Here is a 21,906-nt window from a genome sequence, read left to right as displayed (position 1 = left end):
GACTGATCTCCTTTAGGATGGACTGGTTGGATCTCCTTGCAGTCCAAAGGACTCTCAAGAGTCTTCTCCAACACCACAGTTCAAAAGCATCAATTCTTCGGCTCTCAGCTTTCTTCACAGTCCAACTCTCACATCCATACACGACCACTGGAAAAACCATAGTCTTGACTAGACAGACCTTTGTTGGCAAAGTAATGTCTCTGTTTTTGAATATGCTATCTAGATTGGTCATAACTTTCCTTCCAAGGAGTAAGCGTCTTTTAATTGCATGGCTGCAATCACCATCTGCAGTGATTTTGGAGCCCCCGAAAAATAAAGTCTGACACTCATTCCACTGTTTCCCCATCTATTTCCCATGAAGTGACCAGCATTAAAAAGAAATGAGCTATTAAGCCCCAAAAAGACATGGAGGAAACTTAAATGCACTTACTAACGAAAGAAGGCAATCTGAACAAGTTCCAAACAGTATAATTCCAAATATATGACATTCTGGAAAAGGCAAAGCTACAGAGAAAGTAACAAGTTCAATGGTTGCCAGGAGGTTGGGAAGGGAGGAGTGAACATGTGGAATACAGAGGATGTTTAGGGCAGTGAGTCTCCTGAATGATACTATAATGGTGGATACGTGTCATTAGACATTTGTCAAAACCCACAGAATGTGACAAGTGACCCCTGAAGTAAAGTGTGAACTTTGGGTGATGATACTGTGTCAATGTACATTCACTGACTCTGACAAATGTATTGCTGTGATACGGGATATTGATAGTAGGAGTGATGCAGCGTGGGGGCAGCGTGCAGACGCCAACTCTCTGTACTCCCTGCTCTATCTGGATGTGAACCTAAAATTGCTTTAAATATTTTTTTTTTAAAGCAGGAGGAAACCTGGAATTTTCATGAGACAAGTATTAACATGCTCAATGTAATCTGTATCCCATTCAAATAAGTGCAAGCCCAATAGTCCACCTGTAAAAATTTCTGTTTCCAAATTCATGATGAATCCAAGTATTTTGTCAATAATAATTATACTAGTATAGTATAATTATACTAATTATAAAATAATATAAAATATTACATAAATATAGAATATATGTTATTATGTTATATAGTATTATTTTATATATAATATAGAAAATATATTTCATATAATATAGTATATTATACTAATATAAAATATTTGTTTAAAAAAACTCCTGAATAATTTTTTAAAAAGCTTCACAGCCTTCTTTCTTTGGAATTAGAGGACTAGATCCCATATGTTTAAAACCTGAGACACCAGATACTAATAAAAGTCTGGATGAGCTCCATATCTCAGTTCTCTGCCCTCAAAGAATACAGAGGAGATAGATGTCAGCAGTTGATATGTGTCAATATATGCCAGCTACTTGGAATGTATTATTTCACTGTAATCTCTATAACAGCTTTTATACAGATATAATCATTCCCACTTTAGTAATAGTTTGCATGAGGCAGGGTCAGCATTCAATCCTACAAGCATGTCTTGCCTTGGAGCCCTTAATTCTCCAGGAACCCAAACTCCTAGGTAAGAATATCAGTTCTCCCAGGTGATTTGCTCAGAATTACATGAGAAAATTTAACAACTGGGCTAGAGGCCTTGAATAGGAGGAAACGCGGAAGACATAGTCCAATGAATGAGAAGTAGGAAAGGAGAGTAGAAAAGTTGGAGTAGCCTAAGGCAGCTAATATTGGGGTTAAAAGAATTCCCAGGAAGAGCACTGCATATCCATGATGGGATGGGAAAGGCAGCCGTTTTTTTAATCAGGATGAGAAGATTAGAGGAGGATAAGGAAAGGATGGCTACAGAGGTTAATAAAATTAAGATGGACCGCACGTGGAGGCACCCAGCAACTGTGGGCCTGTGGTGGGAAGTGGGAAGTGATGGTGAGGGCAAATCAGAAGAAGAAGAGAGTTAAATTTTATTATTACTTCTGGATCCCAGCTCGAACCAGCTTGAAATTGACCTCATTCTCACCATTCCATGTCCTAATGTGGGGACTAGCATCACTAATGTAAAATCTACTAAGCTTGCCTTTGAGACTTTGCATCTGAAATATTGAGGTGACCCTGACATTGGAATCCTGGTCACTTGCCCAATGTGAAGGTCAGCATCTTCCCAATATGCCACATCCCTGCCATGGAGTAGGAAGAAGAAATAATAATAATTTCTAGGAATTGTTAGTGATCTCAAACCCAGCTAACATTTTCTTGCCTTTTTCTCCCCTTCCTCCAGATGATGAGACATATTTCCGGCTCCCACGTGTCTTCCACTGATAAGAGTTGTGTGAAGCTGCGGTGATGCTCAAGCCTAGCTGCATTATTAGACTCACCTGGGCAGTTTTTAGAACTAAAAAGTCTGGGCCTCAGCCCAGTAAAACCGAACCAGAACTGTGGGGACAGGAAGGGCCTGGGCAATAGTAGGTTTCAAACCCTCCCAAGGGGGTTCTAAAGTGCAGCAAGGGCTTAGAACTAATGAGAGCATCTTGCTCTCGGAACTGCATAGTCAAAGAAACAAAGGATGAGATGTTATGTATTGAATCCTCAAGCAAGTTTTATATTCTTATATGTTAGCTAGGACCTCTGCTGTGAGATAATTTGTCAATAAAACTATCGTCAAGATTTTAAACATTGAGATTTCTTACTTTCAACACAAAGAATAGCATGTGTCTATATCAAAGGACCAACAGGAATTTGGATTTAAACAGATCTGGAATTTTTCCTTTGTATCTTTTTTCTTTTTGTCAATTCGTTATCATCTTTTCCAAGAAAAAGAGCAAGAAGTGAGTATCTCCTTTGGTTAATCACTTGAATGTGAATGCCAATAATTCCATTCTAAACAATCCAGGCACAACAGTAGAGTCTGCTAAGAAGAAAAATTAAATATATGAAATTCACAAGAACAGCTGCCAGACACTGAATCTCTAAAATAACTTCAGGGTATAGAGGGTCATGGGCTTCCCAGGTTACGCTAGTGGTAAGCACCTGCCTGCCAAGGCAGGAGATATAAGAGACTCAGGTTTGATCCCTGGGTCAGGAAGATCCCCTGAAAGAGGGCATGGCAAACCACTCCAGTAATTCTTGCCTGGAGAATCCCATGAACAGAGGAGCCTGGTCGGGTATGGCCCATAGGGTCACAAAGAGTCGGATACTACTGAAGCGACTCAGCACGCACGCAATAGAGGGGTAACTTATATCTGAAGTGTGACTAGCAACACCAAGAAGCTACAGGATCCTGACAAGTGCTGCGACAAGAGAACATAACGTGATGAAAAACCTGCAAAGAATTCCTTGTTTCCTAGAAATACGAGATCTTGTTAAGAATTTAAAAACTATTAATTTTTAAAAGGGGATTGTTTTTCAGGACTCTCTCTCTTAGGACTAAAGCATCCTTCAATTGGATAAGAGTAAAAGAAACATTAAATCTCAGCATTTGATGGCACAAGCTAAGGATATTTCCTTAGATACAGACTGAGCATCTCTCCCCCGGGGCACACTGCTACAGGGATTGCTGGGGACGTACAATCATTTGTGCTGATGTGCACATCTGGTAAGACGACATACGTGTGACGTTCAGTATTTTCAACCTGCCTGAGGCTTGCAGACTGCCTTTGGTGTTGTTGATTTTCCTCTCTCTCTCGAGATTGCAAGAAATTTCCATCATTTCTAAGTTACTTGCTGTTTTTCACAATCTATATTTTCCATTTTTATACACATACAGGTAACTGTATCCAGGACAGAATAAAACCCTGAAATCTCCCCTTCTTTGTGAAGATTTTTAAAAAATTAAGCTCTTAAACTGACTAAACATGTTCATAAGACTCTAGTGGTTACTTGCACCAGTAACTCTCGTATAGACTTGCCTGTGTTCTTTATTCCTAAGAATGACATCCCCTTGCTTGATAAAAAGGCAGGGCAAGTAGACGCTTTTGTAGCAGGGAAGAGCTTTAAGGCTCATGAATTTTAGACTCCGTTAAGGTTGGCTTGGGCTTCCCTGGAGACTCAGTGGTAAAGAGCCCGTCTGCCAATGCAGGAGCCACAGGTTCGATCCCTGGGTTGGGAAGATCCTCTGGAGAAGGAAATGGCAACCCACACCAGTATTCTTGTCTGGGAAATCCCATGGACAGAGAAGCCTGGTGGATTATAGCCCATGGGGTTGCAAAAGAGTTGGACATAACCTAGCCACTAAACTAGGCTTGCAAAGATCCTATGTCACATCTAAAAGCATTTGCAGAATCTTGGTCTTCCTTGTACAATGCCAGACAGGGAAACATCAGACTCCAAAAGGTGTGTTTTTCTGTTTATTTGCTGATGATTGTGTGGTAAGAAATTAAAACAAGCTATCAGATATTGAAAGAATTGATATATGAAATGTATTAACATTATGCATACAGAACGAAGGATAGCTGAGACAGTAAAGAATCTGCCTGCAAGGTGAGAGATCCAGGTTTGATCCCTGAGTCAGCAAGATCCCCTGAAGGAGGGCATAGCAACCCACTCCAGTATTCTTGCCTGGAAAATTCCTGTGGAAAGAGCCGCCTGGAGGGCTACAGTCCCTGGGTTTGCAAAGAGTCAGACACGACTGAATAACTAACATTTTCACTTCACAGAGCAATCAGTTTGAACATTTTCTAAAGGATGGAAAAAATCATAAACCCACCATATAGATTCAATAAACAGAGCTGGGTTCCAGTCTTGTTTCTATATATCCTTAGTGTGCAATATTCAGTAATATCCAAAATATCTCCAAGCCTCGGGGTCTCACCTGTAGTATAGACATAATACTTCCTACCTCACAGAAAGCTCAGAAGGATTAGATGGGAAAAGGTTTACGACACACCTACCAAGGTATGGAATATATGATAGAAAGGAGTTAATAAATGTCAATTACCAACCCCTTCTCCTTTGTCCTTAGAAATGTAGTAAAAGTAGTATGACTACCCAAGACTTCAGAGGAGGTGAATTCTGATGCTAGATGTTACAGTTCATTATACTTTTCTTTTGGATCCTGAAAAAGTGCAGGGTGGAGCTAGCTCTTTGAGTCTGAAAAGTAAAATAAGATCCCTGTAAGGAACTGGGTGTGTAGGCTGGTGTTGCTGGATTGCTGTTACCTGGGTTCATGATAACTACCTAGGAGTGTGCCTCTGTAGCCTTGAAAGTGTCCAGCAGCAAAACACAATTCCCTGTGAAGAAGTACCAGGAGACCATGTACCTTTCATAAATGTTCTGAAATTCTGATCACAGTAGTATCACAGAGATTCACAGTAAATTACAAAATAAGTGCGTGATCGCAGTACATTTTTAAATGAAAGTGGGGGTGTGTGAAATCATGATAGGCATCTTCTTTCTGAATTTCTTATTGCCGTGTCTTTAGTGAGAGAAGAGACATAATCAAAAGTAGATTAGGAGCACACAGCCCAGAAGTTGGTCAGGATAATGTGCCTTTAAAAGGTGAAGGTCATGTCACCTTCTCCGCCTTAGCCTCTATTACACTGAGGAAGATGAAGATAAGCATGTTTCTATTTAATAGAGCAGCCACAAAATCAATACAGAGAAATTGTTAATACTTAGTGCAAATGCCACCTGAAGCAAACACCCTCAAGAAAAAGAGACTTTCAGAGTCAGAAGGGACTTTGAAAACAATCTTGCCCAACTGTATCATTTTACAGGTGAGGAAAATGAAGCCCTAAGATGTAGAGACGACATGGTGGTCAGTTTCAAAGCCTTGAACTCAGGTCTTTGACACCACAGTGGTTCTCTTACTATCATCTGTATGACTGGGTCTAAGAGTGTGAGTTGAAAGCATTTAAGTATAGCTACAATTTCCACTGTCTAAGATAATCTATAAAAACTCACAAAATAAGGAAAAGGTGATCTTCACCATGGAAAATATTTTTATTCTAATTGAAAGTGTCTCTATTTCATCATCTGTAATTCTGCACCAACTGAAAAGACTTGAAGGGTAGAAGAGAGTGATGGATAGGTTTTTCACATGGGGTTTAAGTGGAAGTGGTTTGATATAAAAAAAACGATTTCATTTTCTGATGAGGTTTATAAAATTGGCCACCATGCCCATTTCCCTAAAAGTACTGCCTTTGGATTTCACAACCTGGAGGTCAAGAATAATGAATGCTTCAGAGTCCTTTTCCTTGTTTGTCCAACTCCCGTTCAAATTTGTCCTCTTGAAAAAAAGGCCCTGCAAAGTCTCATCCAGGCCTAAGAAAGCTCTATATTAGGTTGGAGGGAAAACAAGGCAAAATAATATACACAGCAACCCCGACAGCAGAGCTGAGAGCCCGTCTTTCTGTGCTTTCCCTGGCTGCCCTGTCAAGATCTTGATGCCTGGTGATGAATAGATTGCATGCATGCTGCAGAAGATAAAAATGATCTCTCTTGGCCCTTTACCAGCTACAGATGTCATGGCCTTGACCTTAAATATCTTATTCTAGCCCCAGTTGGCTGAAATGCTCAAAGACAAAATACTCCGTGTCACTCTGCCTCAGTGTGGCGAGAGGCGCCCAGGGCCTGGGACTGTGTTCATATTTGGTGATGCCTTCCTGCATCACTAAAGCAATCAGATGGATCCAGCCTGAGAAGACAATCAGGGCTGGACAGAAGCCGAGAGGGCAAACAGATGGGTAATAATCCCCTCTTTTATCATTCGTGCCTACGGAGAGTTATTCAGCGGAATTGAATTCTCTGATGAACAGAGCCCCACATGGCTTTATGCAGTTAAAATTATGGGATTTTTTTTTCCTTTCTATTTGCTTCTGTGCTTTGAGAGAGATGGTAAGATGATATTCTTATTCATAATACTAGTGAGTATTTGCAGAATAAAAAGGGATCCACTGATGTTTGTGGCATTCAATAGTGTGATGCCAGAGAGGAGGAACTCCATTCAGCCAGAGCCCCCCCAACATGGGTCAGGATACATGCAGGGCACCTGTCAACACCCTCTGTGAGTTCCCAGGGCCTGGGGTGAACAGGGCTTGGGAAAAGAGAGGGGATATCTGCTATTTAGAATTGATTCTGGATATCGGAGTGATCCAAAGGGCCAAGCAGATAACACTCCCCCATCTCATAAATTTTGAAATAATTCAGTAATCTATGACTCAGAAGGGCTTCCCTGGTGGCTCAAATGGTAATGAATCCAAAGCTTCAGTCAATTGCCTTGGGAAAAAGAAGTCCCCCATAACCCAGGATTGGGCAGGTAGAGAGGCATTTGCTGCAGTGGAAAGGCCGCTGGTACTTTCCTGTTTTACGTGCCCTCCCACACTCTCAGTCCACTCCAAGGCTCCATGAGTTTCCTGTGGGCCGGCAGGGATGAGGGGTAAACTCCCAGGCTACTCACCACTGCAGGGCACCCAAACCAGCTGCTGCTCTCATCTTGTTGACTGTAGCTTTTGTGGGCTGTTGTTCCCCAGAAATGTAGCAGGAAAGGTGTTTGGAGCTCAGGCTCTGAAACTGACCAGATGTGGAAGAAATTCCTTCAGACTCGATTACCTTTGTTTTCTTTTGGGGCTGCCGAACAACAGGGGTTAGAAAATAACTGGGCTAATATGTTATTGCATACCTGGGTGGAAAATCCACTCTGTTTCTCAAAGATTATTTTTATACAAAAAAGAAAACCAAATAACAGTAATAGCTATTATTTATTGAGTTAAAACAGCTTCACGACCCAGACAATCACAATGGTGTGATCACTCACCTAGAGCCAGACATCCTGGAATGTGAAGTTAAGTGGGCCTTAGAAAGCATCACTACGAACAAAGCTAGTGGAGATGATGGAATTCCAGTTGAGCTACTTCAAATCCTGAAAGATGATGCTGTGAAAGTGCTCCACTCAATATGCCAGCAAATTTGGAAAACTCAGCAGTGGCCACAGGACTGGAAAAGGTCAGTTTTCATTCCAATCCCAAAGAAAGGCAATGCCAAAGAATGCTCAAACTACCGCACAATTGCACTCATCTCACACGCTAGTAAAGTAATGCTCAAAATTCTCCAAGTCAGGCTTCAGCAGTACGTGAACCATGAACTTCCAGATGTTCAAGCTGGTTTTAGAAAAGGCAGAGGAACCAGAGATCAAATTGCCAACATCCGCTGGATCATCAAAAAAGCAAGAGAGTTCCAGAAAAACATCTATTTCTGCTTTATTGTCTATGCCAAAGCCTTTGACTGTGTGGATCACAATAAACTGTGGAAAATTCTGAAAGAGATGGGAATACCAGACCACCTGACCTGCCTCTTGAGAAACCTGTATGCAGGTCAGGAAGCAATAGCTAGAATTGGACATGGAACAACAGACTGATTCCAAATAGGAAAAGGAGTACATCAAGGCTGTATATTGTCACCCTGCCTATTTAACTTATGTGCAGAGTATATCATGAGAAACGCTGGCCTGGAAGAAGCACAAGCTGGAATCAAGATTGCCGGGAGAAATATCAATAACCTCAGATATGCAGATGACACCATCCTTATGGCAGAAAGTGAAGAGGAACTGAAAAGCCTCTTGATGAAAGTGAAAGAGGAGAGTGAAAAAGTTGGCTTAAAGCTCAACATTCAGAAAACTAAGATCATGGCATCTGGTGCCATCACTTCATGGGAAATAGATGGGGAAACAGTGGAAACAGTGTCAGACTTTATTTTTTGGGGCTCCAAAATCACTGCAGATGGTGACTACAGCCATGAAATTAAAAGATGCTTACTCCTTGGAAGGAAAGTTATGACCAACCTAGATAGCATATTGAAAAGCAGAGATATTACCTTGCCAACAAAGGTCCGTCTAGTCAAGGCTATGGTTTTTCCAGTGGTCATGTATGGATGTGAGAGCTGGACTGTGAAGAAAGCTGAGCACCAAAGAATTGATGCTTTTGAACTGTGGTGTTGGAGAAGACTCTTGAGAGTCCTTTGGACTGCAAGGAGATCCAACCAGTCCATCCTAAAGGTGATCAGTCCTGAGTGTTCATTGGAAGGACTGATGCTGAAGTTGAAACTCCAATACTTTGGCCGCCTGATGCAAAGAGTTGACTCATTGGAAAAGACCCTGATGCTTGGAAGGATTGGGGTCAGGAGGAGAAGGGGACGACAGAGAATGAGATGGCTGGATGGCATCACTGACTCGATGGATGTGAGTTTGAGTGAACTCTGGGAGTTGGTGATGTACAGGGAGGCCTGGCATTCTGCGATTCATGGGGTCACAAAGAGTCAGACACGACTGAGTGACTTAACTGAACTGAACTGAAGGATGCTTGTGTGTGTACACTTACAGTATGTATGTGGATATATATCTTTAGAAGTGACTTCCTTAATACAATTAGTAAACTTTGGAGCCTAGTACTGTCTGATTCCAACTCTCAAGGGCCTTCTACAAAACCAAGTTACCTCATCTCTTGCACTCAGTTACAACTGATTTGACACTGCCTTAATCTCTTGACTCTTACAATATTTCCTTAAATACATTACAAGCAACTTGAGAGCAGGACCCTCATTCTGTTTTTTTTTTTCCCCAAAAAAACAAATAGGAGTCTAGAGAATGGTTTCTTCAGACCACTACCAGGCTCATTGTGATGAAAGGCTGTTGTATACATCTCGTGATTATTGGACACTCCGATGAGACCTCAAGACCTCATTTAACTCAAAAGACATTGTGGGAAGAGTTGGGATCAGATTATTGAGGGCTTGCACGCCATTTGTGGCATAGGTGCTGCTCACTGGATACCCATGGGCCCCTACATTTACTAGCCTCCTGCTTGGCTGCATTTGGGACATAGGACTAGTTCTGAGGAATGGGCTGTGTGTGAGCAGAAAGAACATGCATCTGGGACACAGCACTTAAGAGTAAATGAAGACCCAATTTCATTCTTCTTATGGTTGAGTAATATTCCATCTTCCATCACACACACACACACACACACACACACACACACTATATATATATATATACACACACACACACACAGAGCACATCTTCTTTATCCATTCACCTGTCAGGGGACATTTATTTAGATTGTTTCTTTGTTCTGGCTATTGTAAACAGTGCTGCAATGAACACTGGGGCACATGGATCATTTTGAATTATTGTTTTCTCAGTTTATATGCCCAGTAGTGGGATTGCTGGATCACATGGTAGTTCTATTTTTAATTCTTTAAGGAACCTCCATAGAGTTCCATAGTGGCTCTATGAATTTACATTCCTACCAACAGTACAAGAGAGTTCCCTTTTCTCCACCTCCTCTCCAGCATTTATTGTTTGTAGATTTTTTGATGATGGTCATTCTGAGTGGTATGAGGTGATACCTCATTGTACTTTCAACTTGCATTTCTCTAGTAATTAGTGATGTTGAGCATCTCTTCATACACCTCTTGGCCTTCCGTATGTCTTCTTTGGAGAAAAGTCTACTTAGGTCTTCCACCCACTTATTGATTGCGTTGTTTTATTGAGATTGAGCTGCATGAGCTGTTGGTATTTGCAGAGATGTGGATAGGCCTAGAGTCTGTCATACAGAGTGAAGTAAGTCAAAAAGAGAAAAATACTGTATATTATTGTACATATGTGTAATCTTTAAAAAGTGATACAGATAAACACATTTGCATGGCAGGATAGAGATGCAGACGTAGAGGATGGACATGTTGACACCCAGGCGGGGGAGTCGAAGTGGGAGATTAGGATTGACGTAAATACACTACCATCTGTGAAACAGATAGCTAGTGGGAACCTGCAGCATAGCAGAGGAGGGGCTCTGTGATGACCTAGATGAGTGGCATGGTCAGGGGGCGGGTGGAGGGAGGTTCAAGAGGGAGGGGATACATATGCATATAGCTGATTCACTTTGTTGTTCAGCAGAAGCTAACACAACATTAGAAAGCAATTATACTCCAATAAAAAAAAAAAGAGTAAATGAAGAGTTAAGGTTCCTTCTCCATTCTTCTGTTTCCTCATCATGGTGACATGAGATGTAGCGTCGCAAGATAAACAGAGCCTGCATTTCTCAGCAATTAGATGGATGAGAACTCTCATCAGACTTTGCTACTGAAAGAAATACACTTTTGTTTTCCTAAACCACTGAGCTATAGGAGCTTACATATTACTACTGCAAACCCTACCCTTTTAAATTTATAAACCATGCCATAAGATTTTGGGCTTTAATGGAGTTGGAACATTAGAGGCTTTCTTACAAGGAAGCAGCAATTGAAAGTATCTTAACTATCAAATTAGCTCTTTTTAAAGTCATTTCCTTGTATTTTCTTTCCTATTGGCATTTTCCCAAGGTCACTTACTTTTCACTCATTCATTCAACAACTGATTGTTAATCATCTTATTTATCCACGAGGATATGTCTTGTATGGGACAGAGGTATCATAATTCAGAGGTGATGATCTGGTTATTTATTAAGTACAGAAATAAAGTATATTATGTGCCAGACATTGTTCTGGTGCTTCTCAAATATTTACTTATTTAATCCTCATAGCAATGCTAGAATGTACTATTATCCTCATTTTGTATATTAAGGAAACTGGAACCCACAGAGATTAAGTAACTTGCCCAAGGTCACAGAGCTGGTATTGGGAAACATAGGACTTGAACCCAGGTCGTCTTCCTCCAGAGTCTGGGCTCTGATCCACCAAGCTATGAATGAGTGCAGAAGATGGAGTCCTAACCAGCCATGATGGCCAACTTGGTCCTCCTGCCCTCAGATCTGCCTCATGGGCCTTATTGAAGCTGAAAACGCTCTCATTTTAATGCATCACAAATGTCATCCTGGGGGTTAGGTTAAGATCAGGAAGTTCTCAGAAAAACGCTGAGAGAGCTAACAGGGAACTGACCCCATCTCTCTATTCCCTTAATATTTTCTTTGCATTCCTATTAAGCCACTGCTCATACCACATCTTTATTTATTTGCTTAGTTATACATAAGTTTTATTCATCTTGGTATACTTACAGCACTTACATCACCGCACAAATATACGCAGAGAAATGTCTGGCAGATGATGTGAATGAAAGAATGAGTCATATAACCCAAGCTGTATCTACAGCTGAAATGTTAACATCTTTGGATATTTCTGATGAAATGGTGGGGTAGACAATCCAACAGCTAATAAATTCTCTTTCTGTCTTATTATCAATCCTGATTATATAACACTTTGAACAACTATTAACAATTATTGTTCCAACTGTGGAGTAATATTTTGCTATTCTGGTTCTGAGAAAACAATAAGAAAGGGCCTTTACTGATTATCTACTCTGAGTCAGATAGTTGCTATGGACTAAATGTTTATATCCACCCAATTCATAGGTAGATTTCCAAAGTGATGGAATTCCAGGTGGAAAACTTGGGAGATAATTAAGTATAAGGGTATATTGCCCTTGACTACTAGTCACGGATTAGTGCCCTAATAGATCCCTGGGTTGGGAAGATGCCCTGGAGAAGGGAATGGCTACCCACTCCAGTGTTCTGGCCTGGAGAATTCCATGGACTCTATAGTCTATGGGGTTGCAAAGAGTCAGACATAACTGAGCGACTTTTATTCATGTTCAGTACCTTAAAAAGAAAAAACATGAGAGAGATGATTTCTGTCTTGAACATGATTGACTCATTCCCCCAGAATAATGCACATGCAAAATGACACAGAAGCTTTTGCATAAATTTCAGAGGCTCAGGGACCTCTCCCTTCTAAAAACCCCTGCTGTATTGATAGCCGTCTCAGAGGACAGAGGCCTCTGCTCCACCCTCCACATGGGCTGTCTAATGGAAAGGCACAAATGTGAAGGTAGGTCTCTGGTCATTGCCGAGCCTCTTGTTTCATTCCCTCAGGCTTATCTTTATCTTGTATTTCCACACCTCATCTTGATTCTCATGGTCTTTTGCTGTTTGCAGGCCCTTCTCACTCAGAAACAGGAGCAAAACACAAAATGTACGTGTAAAGAAAGAAATGCTCCGCTTCCCTTCCGAGCGGCATCGGTGTCTGAACCTTGGGAAATGGGTGGTGTTACCACACGGTCAGGCAGAGTTTCCAACGGCAACTGAAAGGAGAATAGCAGGAAACCAGTTCCACAGCTGACAGCAGAATGCTTTTCCATATGTAAAGCTGTCTTAAACCCACAAGAGACACTGAGAATAAACTTTCTGCTCTCTTTTCTTTCTGCTTAATACCAAGTGGGTCAGGGAGAAGCGCTGGACGCTTTTAAAAATGCACTTATAGTTCTGAATCCAAGCTGTGAGAGGACCCATTGGAGACAACTGTTCTCTCATGGCCTGCTTTGAATAAACAATTCCGGCTCTGTGTGATATTACTTCTTAACCAGATTCTAGCATTGAACTCTTGGCTCGCCATGGTTACTCGCATTTTAAACCAGTGTCCCCCTTTCCTTCCCCTTGGCTAAGATTCCTGCTTACTTGGCAATGGCTCCTTCTCATTTGAACTTTTGCCCTCGTTTAATCTCCACCAAATTTTAGTCTCAAAGAACCTTTCACAGGCACCTTTTGTTACTCTGAGTTTCTTTCTCGTGTGAGAACCAGCTTAGGGAGCTGGTTACTGGAAAACACTCAAGGGCCTGTCTTCGTGCTCTGGGAAGCCGGCAGTGACAGGCTGTTTTGTGTGTGTACTTTCCTTTAAAAAAAAATCAAGGAAGCACAAGATGCAAGCTGTTTGCTGAAAACAAAATGTTTGCTTTCAAAAGCAAGCGAACACACACATATTTTGCATCTGTCCATGTGGCTTCACTCTTGTCCGTTCCAGGGCCGCTCCTCTTTATTTCACTGCTAAAGTGATTTCAGATCAAAAGGCAACCCGATGAAGATTTTATTCCCTCCTAACTTCCCATACCAGTTCCAGGTGCTCAACATCTCTGGAACCTGCTTTCCTTTCAAAAGAAAAACCAGTATGTCAACCCCTCTTCTCGTTTGATAGTAAGATGATCTGCTTCGTGCTTAAACAGAGCCCATGGTTTACTCAGAACCTCTTGCTTCTTCCTATCGGGGATTCACACCCATGCCTGCACCATAGACACTCTGTTCTGCTCTCCTTGCCCATTCTGGCCATGCCTACCCACTCAGTCATTGCAGTTTCTTTCCCTGGATCAAACGCATCATCTCTCTCTATACTCCTTATCCTGAGCCTCAGAATATATAAGTGTTTTTCAAGAGCCACCAGGCTCACTGACAACCTAGTGTCCACCTGAAGCTGGAACCTACTTTTACAGCCCAATAATTCAGTTTGGGGCTTCCCTGGTGGCTCAGTGGTAAGGAATCTGCCACCAATGCAAGAGACTCGGGGTTACTACCTGAGTTGGGAAGATCCCCCTGGAGAAGGAAAGAGCAACCCACTCCAGTATTCTTGCCTGGGAAACCCCATGGACAAAGGAGCCTAGTGGGCTACAGTCCATGGAGTCATAAAGAGTCAGATAGGACTTAGCAACTAAGCAGCAGTTCAGTTCTACAAATCCTCCTTTGTGTTTTGCTGGGTGTTCTAGAACTTCTCTCTCTTCTTTTTCACTCTGCCACTTTCAGTGATGGTCTTGTCCCCTACTTGACTCAGAAGACAGGAGTCCACGCCCTGGTGAATACTCTGATGCCATCATCCAGTCTCAGATGGTGGGGAAACTTTCTCTTTCGGAAAGTAAATCTGCCTGTCTGTGTGAGCTCCTCATAAAGTCCATCAAGATGCAGAGGAGCTGTGCTCCACATTTTTTTCCACAATCATGACCAGTTCCTACTCTTCTGCCTTCAAACATGCTGAAGTTACTAACAACAACAGCAAATAATAACAGTAACAGCAAATTTCGGAACAAGCTTTCCTGCTCTGTATATATTTCTTACTAATTTGCAACTTATTTCTATTCCCAGTCTGCATCTGCCACTTTGATCCCCTCATCCCCTCTCCTCTGCTCTCTTAACCCCTTTGGCTTGTTTTCATCTTTACAGCTTGCCTAAGAATTTTCTTATGAAGGTCATCAATCAACACAAGGAGTTTCCCTTGACTGAAAGTTCCCCATTTCAGCCACTTGCTGTTAATCGGAGGAGTGCGTAGGAAGAAGGGAAGGAGGGTTCTCCCCACAAACCACGTAAGTGGGGCTCCCTGAGACTCTGAATGTCTATGAAAGAAATAAACCACATCATACTCTCAAATTGGATACTTTCAAGATGCAGATTTTTAGCTTTACTCAGTACATCCAATCTTAAGGAGGGAGGCCTTGGCAAGACTGGGTGCCATTAAGAACGAATTTATGTATGTCCCCTGAAGTTTGAGAGTGGCCATAAAAAAAGATCCTGGAAACTGATGTAAACTGGAAGAATCAGAAGATAAATGACTGGCTGCAGCTGCCATCCATGGCAAGGCAAGCAACAGATAGTGGCTTGGGGAGCAGACTATCCACAGTCTGGCCTGAAAACAAGGCATGACTTTTTTATAGACCAAGTGATCTTGAGTGGTCTTGATGGAGTCAAACTTTTGAAAATGCCTCTAGGGAAGAAGGGATCCTAACAGGATGGATCCCTGAGGACAAAGGCTGAAAGGATGTAATTCTTGGTCAGTTGGAAAGTATATCACCCACCCGTGTTATGAAGCTATGATCTGGAACAATCTCAGTGAACAATAATGCTTGGAGACACTGGTTGAAGAACTCAAAAAAAAAAAGAAGAAGAAGAAGAAAAGGTGTACATGAAGAAATCAGTATCTAGAAGCTTGCTATTATGGAGAACACACTGGTCATTTTCTGTTAGTCAAGACAGAACTACAAAAACAGCAGCTAAATAGAAGCTTGAACGAGGAAGGAAGAAATCTGAAAGTTGAGTTCATGGCTTGGTCCCCACTTCAAGCCAGAGTCATGTGTCTGGCTTCCACTGTGAAAAGACAAGACACTCAACTCAAATGAGATAGGAGACTGGAATTCTGATTTAAACTTGCTGAGAATTCTTTGCTTCCTGAAAGTAAGCAATATGTACCTAAACAGTCTTATAATCTAAAATGATGAGGGAACTAAGGATCGCCTCAAACAATTACAGGAAGGAATTAGAGATATGACTATATTAAAGAACATGTTAAAGAACAGAAATTAGAGAAAAATAAAATTGCTCTCTCTGTGTACTTCTGCTCAATAACCAGTTATACGTTTCCAACCATTTTGATTACTGATGCACTTTTATTTTTGTGACATTGTGATTTATTATAAGAAATACATACTGGGTCTTTGTCCTTTATTCCTGGTAAATAGCTCCTAAAACATTAGAATTTCCTAAGTATTGGAAGCTGGAAAGGTATCCTTTGTTATATTAATGAGGAGACTATGGACCCAACCAAACAATAGAGACTTGTCAGGAGAACCACTCACAGAATTAGAGGGTTAGAAATTTTGCCCCACCCCCTGACTCTCCCTCCTTCCCAGGTTGGATCAATCTTCAATGGCCAAAGATTTATTCAATCTTGCCTGTGTAATAAAACTTCTGTAAAAACCCAGAAGTGTGGCTTTGGAGAGCTTCCAGGTTGCTGAACACACTCAGAGATTTGGGGGGAATGGCAAATCTCTGGCTCAGAGAGTAGAGAGCTCAGAGCCCCTTCATCCATTCCTTGCCTATGCATGTCTTCCATTTGACTGTCCCTGAGTTATATTCTTTTATAACAAACTAGTAATCCAGTAAGTGAGGTGTTCTGGGGGTTTTTCAGCCCCTCTAGTAAATTAATCAAACCTGATGAGGGAATCCCTGGAAATTCTGATCTACAGTGAGTCAGCATGGAACACCGGTGACAATCTGTACTTTTGATTGCCATCTGATGTGGGGATGGGGAGGAGGCAGTCTTGAAAGACTGAGCCTTTACCCGAGGGATCTGATGCTCTCTCCATGTAGACACTGCTGGAACTGACTTCAATTACAGGACACCCGGCTGGTGTCTTAAAATTACTTGGTGTAGGAACCCTCCTGCCCCCAACTCTGGAATTGGTGACCAGAACTGTAATTATTAATTGCTGTTTTATTTCAGATTCTTAGAGTTGTAAAGGACAGACTCCACTCAAACAGGTTTAAGGAAAAGAAGAACAGAATGGCTCAGGTAAGTTAAAATTCTTGAGATAGCTTGGATTCAGGAATCATCCAGGACCTCAAAATTATGTAATCAAAGCACCAGCTTTCTCTATTTGAAATCCATTTGTTTCTTGGCTTGGCTTACTTCTGTATGCACGTTCTTTCTCAGTCATAGGCATAATGAATCACATCATTCTAGCTTGATAAATCTTCCCTAAAATGTGAGTAGCAGAGCACTAAATTTCCATTGAGTTCTTTAACTGGCCCATCTTGGATTACGAGTTAATTTCAGAGCCTTTGGGAACCTAATTGGTGAAATATATGTCCTATGTCCACCCGTGTGGTTGGAAAGCCACACATGAGCCATAAAAAAGGGGGGGCATTTCAAAGAAAGGAAGAGTATTAAAATCAACAAAGATAACAGGTATTTATTAGAGCACCCTCATTTACAGCCTCTTCTAAGGTATTACTATCCATGTTTTTCCCTTCAATTCTGTAAATTTTTTGTATGTATTTGGGCCTTTCTTGTTAGGTCCATATACTGACCCTTTTATTATTTAAAAAAAATCATTCTTAGTCTCATAAAATATTTTTCCTCTTAGTAAAAATTTTCATCTTAAGTACATTTTGTCTGGTATTAGTAGATCTAAAGAATGGAGTGAGGAAATCAAACTACAGAACTTGATGATGCATTACATTTGGGGAATGTTATTGCATATATTGGCATGATTTCAAGACTTGGGGCTTGGTTGACATGGTAAGGTTATTCACCAAGAATGGGAAAGGGGAAGGAACAAGAGATGTAGGATTTAAAGAGAATGAGTTTCCTTTGGAATATCATGAGTTTAAAGAGCTAGAGTGAACCAAGAAGTCTTCAATGGCTACTTTAGAATTATATTATCTAATTATGTGGTGTATGACTCCATTTTGAAGTCTATATATCTACAATTTTACCATACCTAGCACAGAGTTTAGCTCAGATTCGATGAAAATGCCTATAGGTTCAAGGATTGATTTAGGAGAAATTAATACTATCATGAGTATCCAGCCATTCTAAACAAAAGTTAGTTCCCCGAATATATCATGCTTTGTTCTGTTTTGAATCACAGGTCTTTGAGCATTCTGCTTCCTTTTCTTGGAATGCCCTTCTGTCTAACCTCATCATTCACTTGGCTACGTCTGTCTGTCTGTCCAGTCTCAGTTTCAATGTCACCATCTAAAGCTCTTTCTAAGGATTCAGGATTCTCTGTGTAATTCCTTCCATTTCCAGTGCACCACTTACTGAATAGCCTGTTCCATTGTTTCCTGCTTACTATTTTTTATCACTAGTAAATAGCATAATACATAGAAATTTTTAAAAAATCCTTTTTGAATTGACTGTTAAATAAATTTAGCCATAGGAAAGAACTGTCTGTCTCATTCATTACCTGTTTTATATTCCTTTACCATCATATCCAAGAATTAAATGGGCTTGACTGTGGAACAAAACTAAGGAACAGGATAGTTTCATATACAGAGAAATAGATTATTCTAGAATAGGTATATAACGAAAAGAAAGGAAGAATTTCTTTGTGAAACACGTATTAGCTAAATTCTATTCTGGGATCAAAATTCCATATGCCTCTCAAAAATGCCCAATAATATGAACTAAGTAAGTTTTGGAATGGCTGGATGATGACATTAGCTGAGTTTGGAAGGTTCAGGGCTTATACCTCAATTATACATATTTCATCAAATCTAACATGACATTAATTGCTACATGCACCATTATTTTATATACCTTCAAAAAAGAAAAGTAAAACCTGCTGATTATGACACAATGTTTAGGAAATATCTATCTTTAAGATACACTTCGATATTAGCGCTATTAAGGTGTGAAAAAATGTATATCTTAAACTCAATTAAATATGCTAGATAAGAGTCAGAGTTATAAGTTGAGGAAAAACCTAAGACTTCATCCAATCTAATCCTCATCAATTTACAAATGGACTGAGAACTCAAAAAGTTTAAGTACTGACAGGTACTCAGAAATTGAGCAAGTCAATCAACCTGTGAGACCAGATGGACTGCTTTGCTCTGGTGTTAACATTTCATAATTCTGTGCACTAACATTAATATTAAAAAAGAGACTCAGGGGAAACGTATGTCATCATAACATGACAAATGCCTCCTCCTTATGTGAGAGACAGATAATTTACCTCAACAAATACGTTACTTAAAATTCTCTCTCCTCAAATATCTGTACCCTAGCATCTTCCCCAGTGAATTCAGGGTTTTCCTAGAAAGAGAAACCTGAATCCTCTTTCTGGCCATCAAGGAAATACCTAATGCGATGTATGTAAGTCTAACTATATATTGGAATTTTTTCCTCTGCTTCTTGAAAATCTTTCATTTGATCAAAGACTATTTTTATGGTGTTAGGCTACATGATATTTCACATGAAGAACAAATCAAATCTCTCATCATTATGGTACATTTTAAAGTCACACCTTTAATGGCAACTTTAAACTTGATTTTCTTCAGTAAGTTTTAGCCTTCTTTCCACACAGTTCTGAAAGTTTTGTTTTAAAAAGCCACTTCTTCACCTTCTCTTTCCTTCATTTTCCTCTTCCCTTAATACCACAATTGAAAACCTCCCGCTCATCTCCACCCCCTCTCAAATTCCCCCACCTACCCGAAACCTTAGGCCCTCCTTTCAGTACCTTGCTGATAACAAAAGCATCTTCATTTTCTCTGGAACTCATGCAGAAGAAACATTTTAAGCTCAACTAAATAATTATCCACCTACTTTCTATTTTCTCCCAAGGGGAAAAAAAAGTTCTGATTGACTGAAAAATCACCAGGTTCTTGTCACCAGAATCCTTAATATGAAACCTTCCTTACACTCTTCCTTCTTCAGCTTTCTGGTTTTGATGTGGGAAGTGGCAAAATTAAGGGAATTTGCGGGTTGTATTAGATACATGAAGGCACATTTAATTGAATAAGTCATCACGAACACATCCACTATATGACCGACATGCCAAAGGCAATCATGCACATGAGCTTTGGGCAGTTATCCTCCAGTTTGCCACCCACGCCCACATGCAGGTATGCGAGTGCCTGGAGCAACGCACTCAAAGCAAGGCTCCCAGTTCAGCTGGGAGGATGATCAGGGGCTGAAGCCACAGAACGACCTACCCAAGCGAGTAAAAACAAAGCTTCTCTTGGCAGACCCCAATTCCAGTTGCTTCATCATCTTCATCTTGCAGCAAGCACTCTGCTTAGAAAGGATAAAAGAAAATCATTACTGAAGAAGGCCCACAACAGGGCCACCTCAAAACTGTCAGCTCATCTTTAGTACTTGTAAATACTTCGGCACATACATACATACATGAACACACACAGACATACAGAACCCATTTTTCAGTTGGCAAAGAGCCCTTTCTGAAGCCAGAGCTGGCCCCTGAACGAGACTGTGATTTAGCAAAGTGTGATTTGCTGTTTACTCACTTCTCTCAATGCCACCTTTCTTCTCCTTGTCTCATCCCGAAGAGTCCCATTGTCTCATTCCTATTCTCTGACAGGTTTGAACTCCTTCCTGCTAACATGCTTATTAATAGCTGTTTCAAAAGTACTACCATGTCTGAGACCTTTTTACTGCTAGTGAAAGGGTCTTTAAAGGTTGAGAGTAATGAAATGTGAAATGTGAATTTGGTTACTTGGAATTAGAGAATAAATCTTACTATTTCTCAGCTTTCTCAGCAGCTTGGTGTTAAGAGGGGTCTATTTTATATATCATTTTCTTCTGCCATAACATTATCCATAGATGTTTTCAAACACATGGGAGCTGGAAAAGATCTTAACAGTCATCTCAAACCATCTCCATTTTATAGGCTTAGAAACTGAGGACCAGAGAAGCAGGAAAGCATGGCCAGAGGTAACCCTCACCCACATCAGATTCCCAGGGTCGTCGAGGTTTCCAGAAATCTTGCCTTGGTAAAACTACACTTCTTGAACACCCTGAATTTTTGGCATTTAGAAAGTGAAATAATTTAGCCTATATCATTTGGGAAGGCTGAAGAACAATGTCAGCTTATGGACCCCCATGTTTGATGGCGTGTTCAAACTCAACCTGATTATTTCTATCAACAGGTCAATGGTGGCTTAAAAGAAGTCTTTCAAGCTAATCCTCTGGAACCACCTAGCCCTTGATAAAAATGATATTGAGCATCCCTGAAGTGTAAAGAAGCAGTCTGCTCCAATCCTCTAGGTGAGAAAGCCTTTGTAAAATCTTTTTGGCTATTTGCTTTAGCACTGTGGCTGACAAGGTGTTCTGAAGACTTCCTGCTACTAGAACTTACTACACAGGACACAGTCTTTAGTATGGTATAGAACCTGAGCCTAAGATTCTGCATCTGGCTGATGGCTTTCAAGATAAATAGAAGTTTTCACCCATGAGCAAACCAAAGCCACATGCAGAAAGCATACCTACTCTGAAAGAAAGCCTTATCTGTTTTGAAGCCACAGAATCTCACCAAATAAATCAAGTAATATGTTCATAATCAAAGATTATTAGCAAACAAGGAGGCCAGCTGTACTAGTTATCTACTGCTGTGTAACACACTATCCTAAAACTTAGCTTAAAATGACATTAAACATTTACTATCTCCCCAGCTTCTGAGGATCAGGAATCTGAGGATCTGGAACCTGGGTCCTGGGTCAGGGCTCTCGTAAGGTCGTGGTCATCTGAAAGCTTGACTGGGGTGAGGAGTCACTTCCAAACAGACTCGCTGATTGGCTGGCATGATGGCATTGGTCATTGGAGGCCTGAGTTCCCTCCCTGTGAGCCTTCTCTCAGGCCAGCTACGTGTCCTCAAGATAGAGTAATTGGTTTCCCCCG

At 40.8% G+C, this 21,906-nt stretch overlaps 1 long non-coding RNA gene across 1 annotated transcript; it reads left to right on the top strand.

Moving 5' to 3' along the window:
* Nucleotides 1-1,565: 1,565 nt before the first annotated feature.
* Nucleotides 1,566-2,656, top strand: LOC129645493 (uncharacterized). Its single transcript, XR_008711377.1, has 2 exons — nt 1,566-2,119; nt 2,249-2,656. It is a non-coding gene; the product is annotated as an uncharacterized LOC129645493 (long non-coding RNA).
* Nucleotides 2,657-21,906: the final 19,250 nt, after the last annotated feature.

This window comes from Bubalus kerabau, chromosome 3 (genome assembly GCF_029407905.1).
Source record: "Bubalus kerabau isolate K-KA32 ecotype Philippines breed swamp buffalo chromosome 3, PCC_UOA_SB_1v2, whole genome shotgun sequence".
NCBI lineage: Eukaryota > Metazoa > Chordata > Mammalia > Artiodactyla > Bovidae > Bubalus > Bubalus kerabau.
The sequence above is the reverse complement of the archived record's forward strand: the minus strand, read 5'-3'. Positions and strand labels throughout refer to the sequence as shown.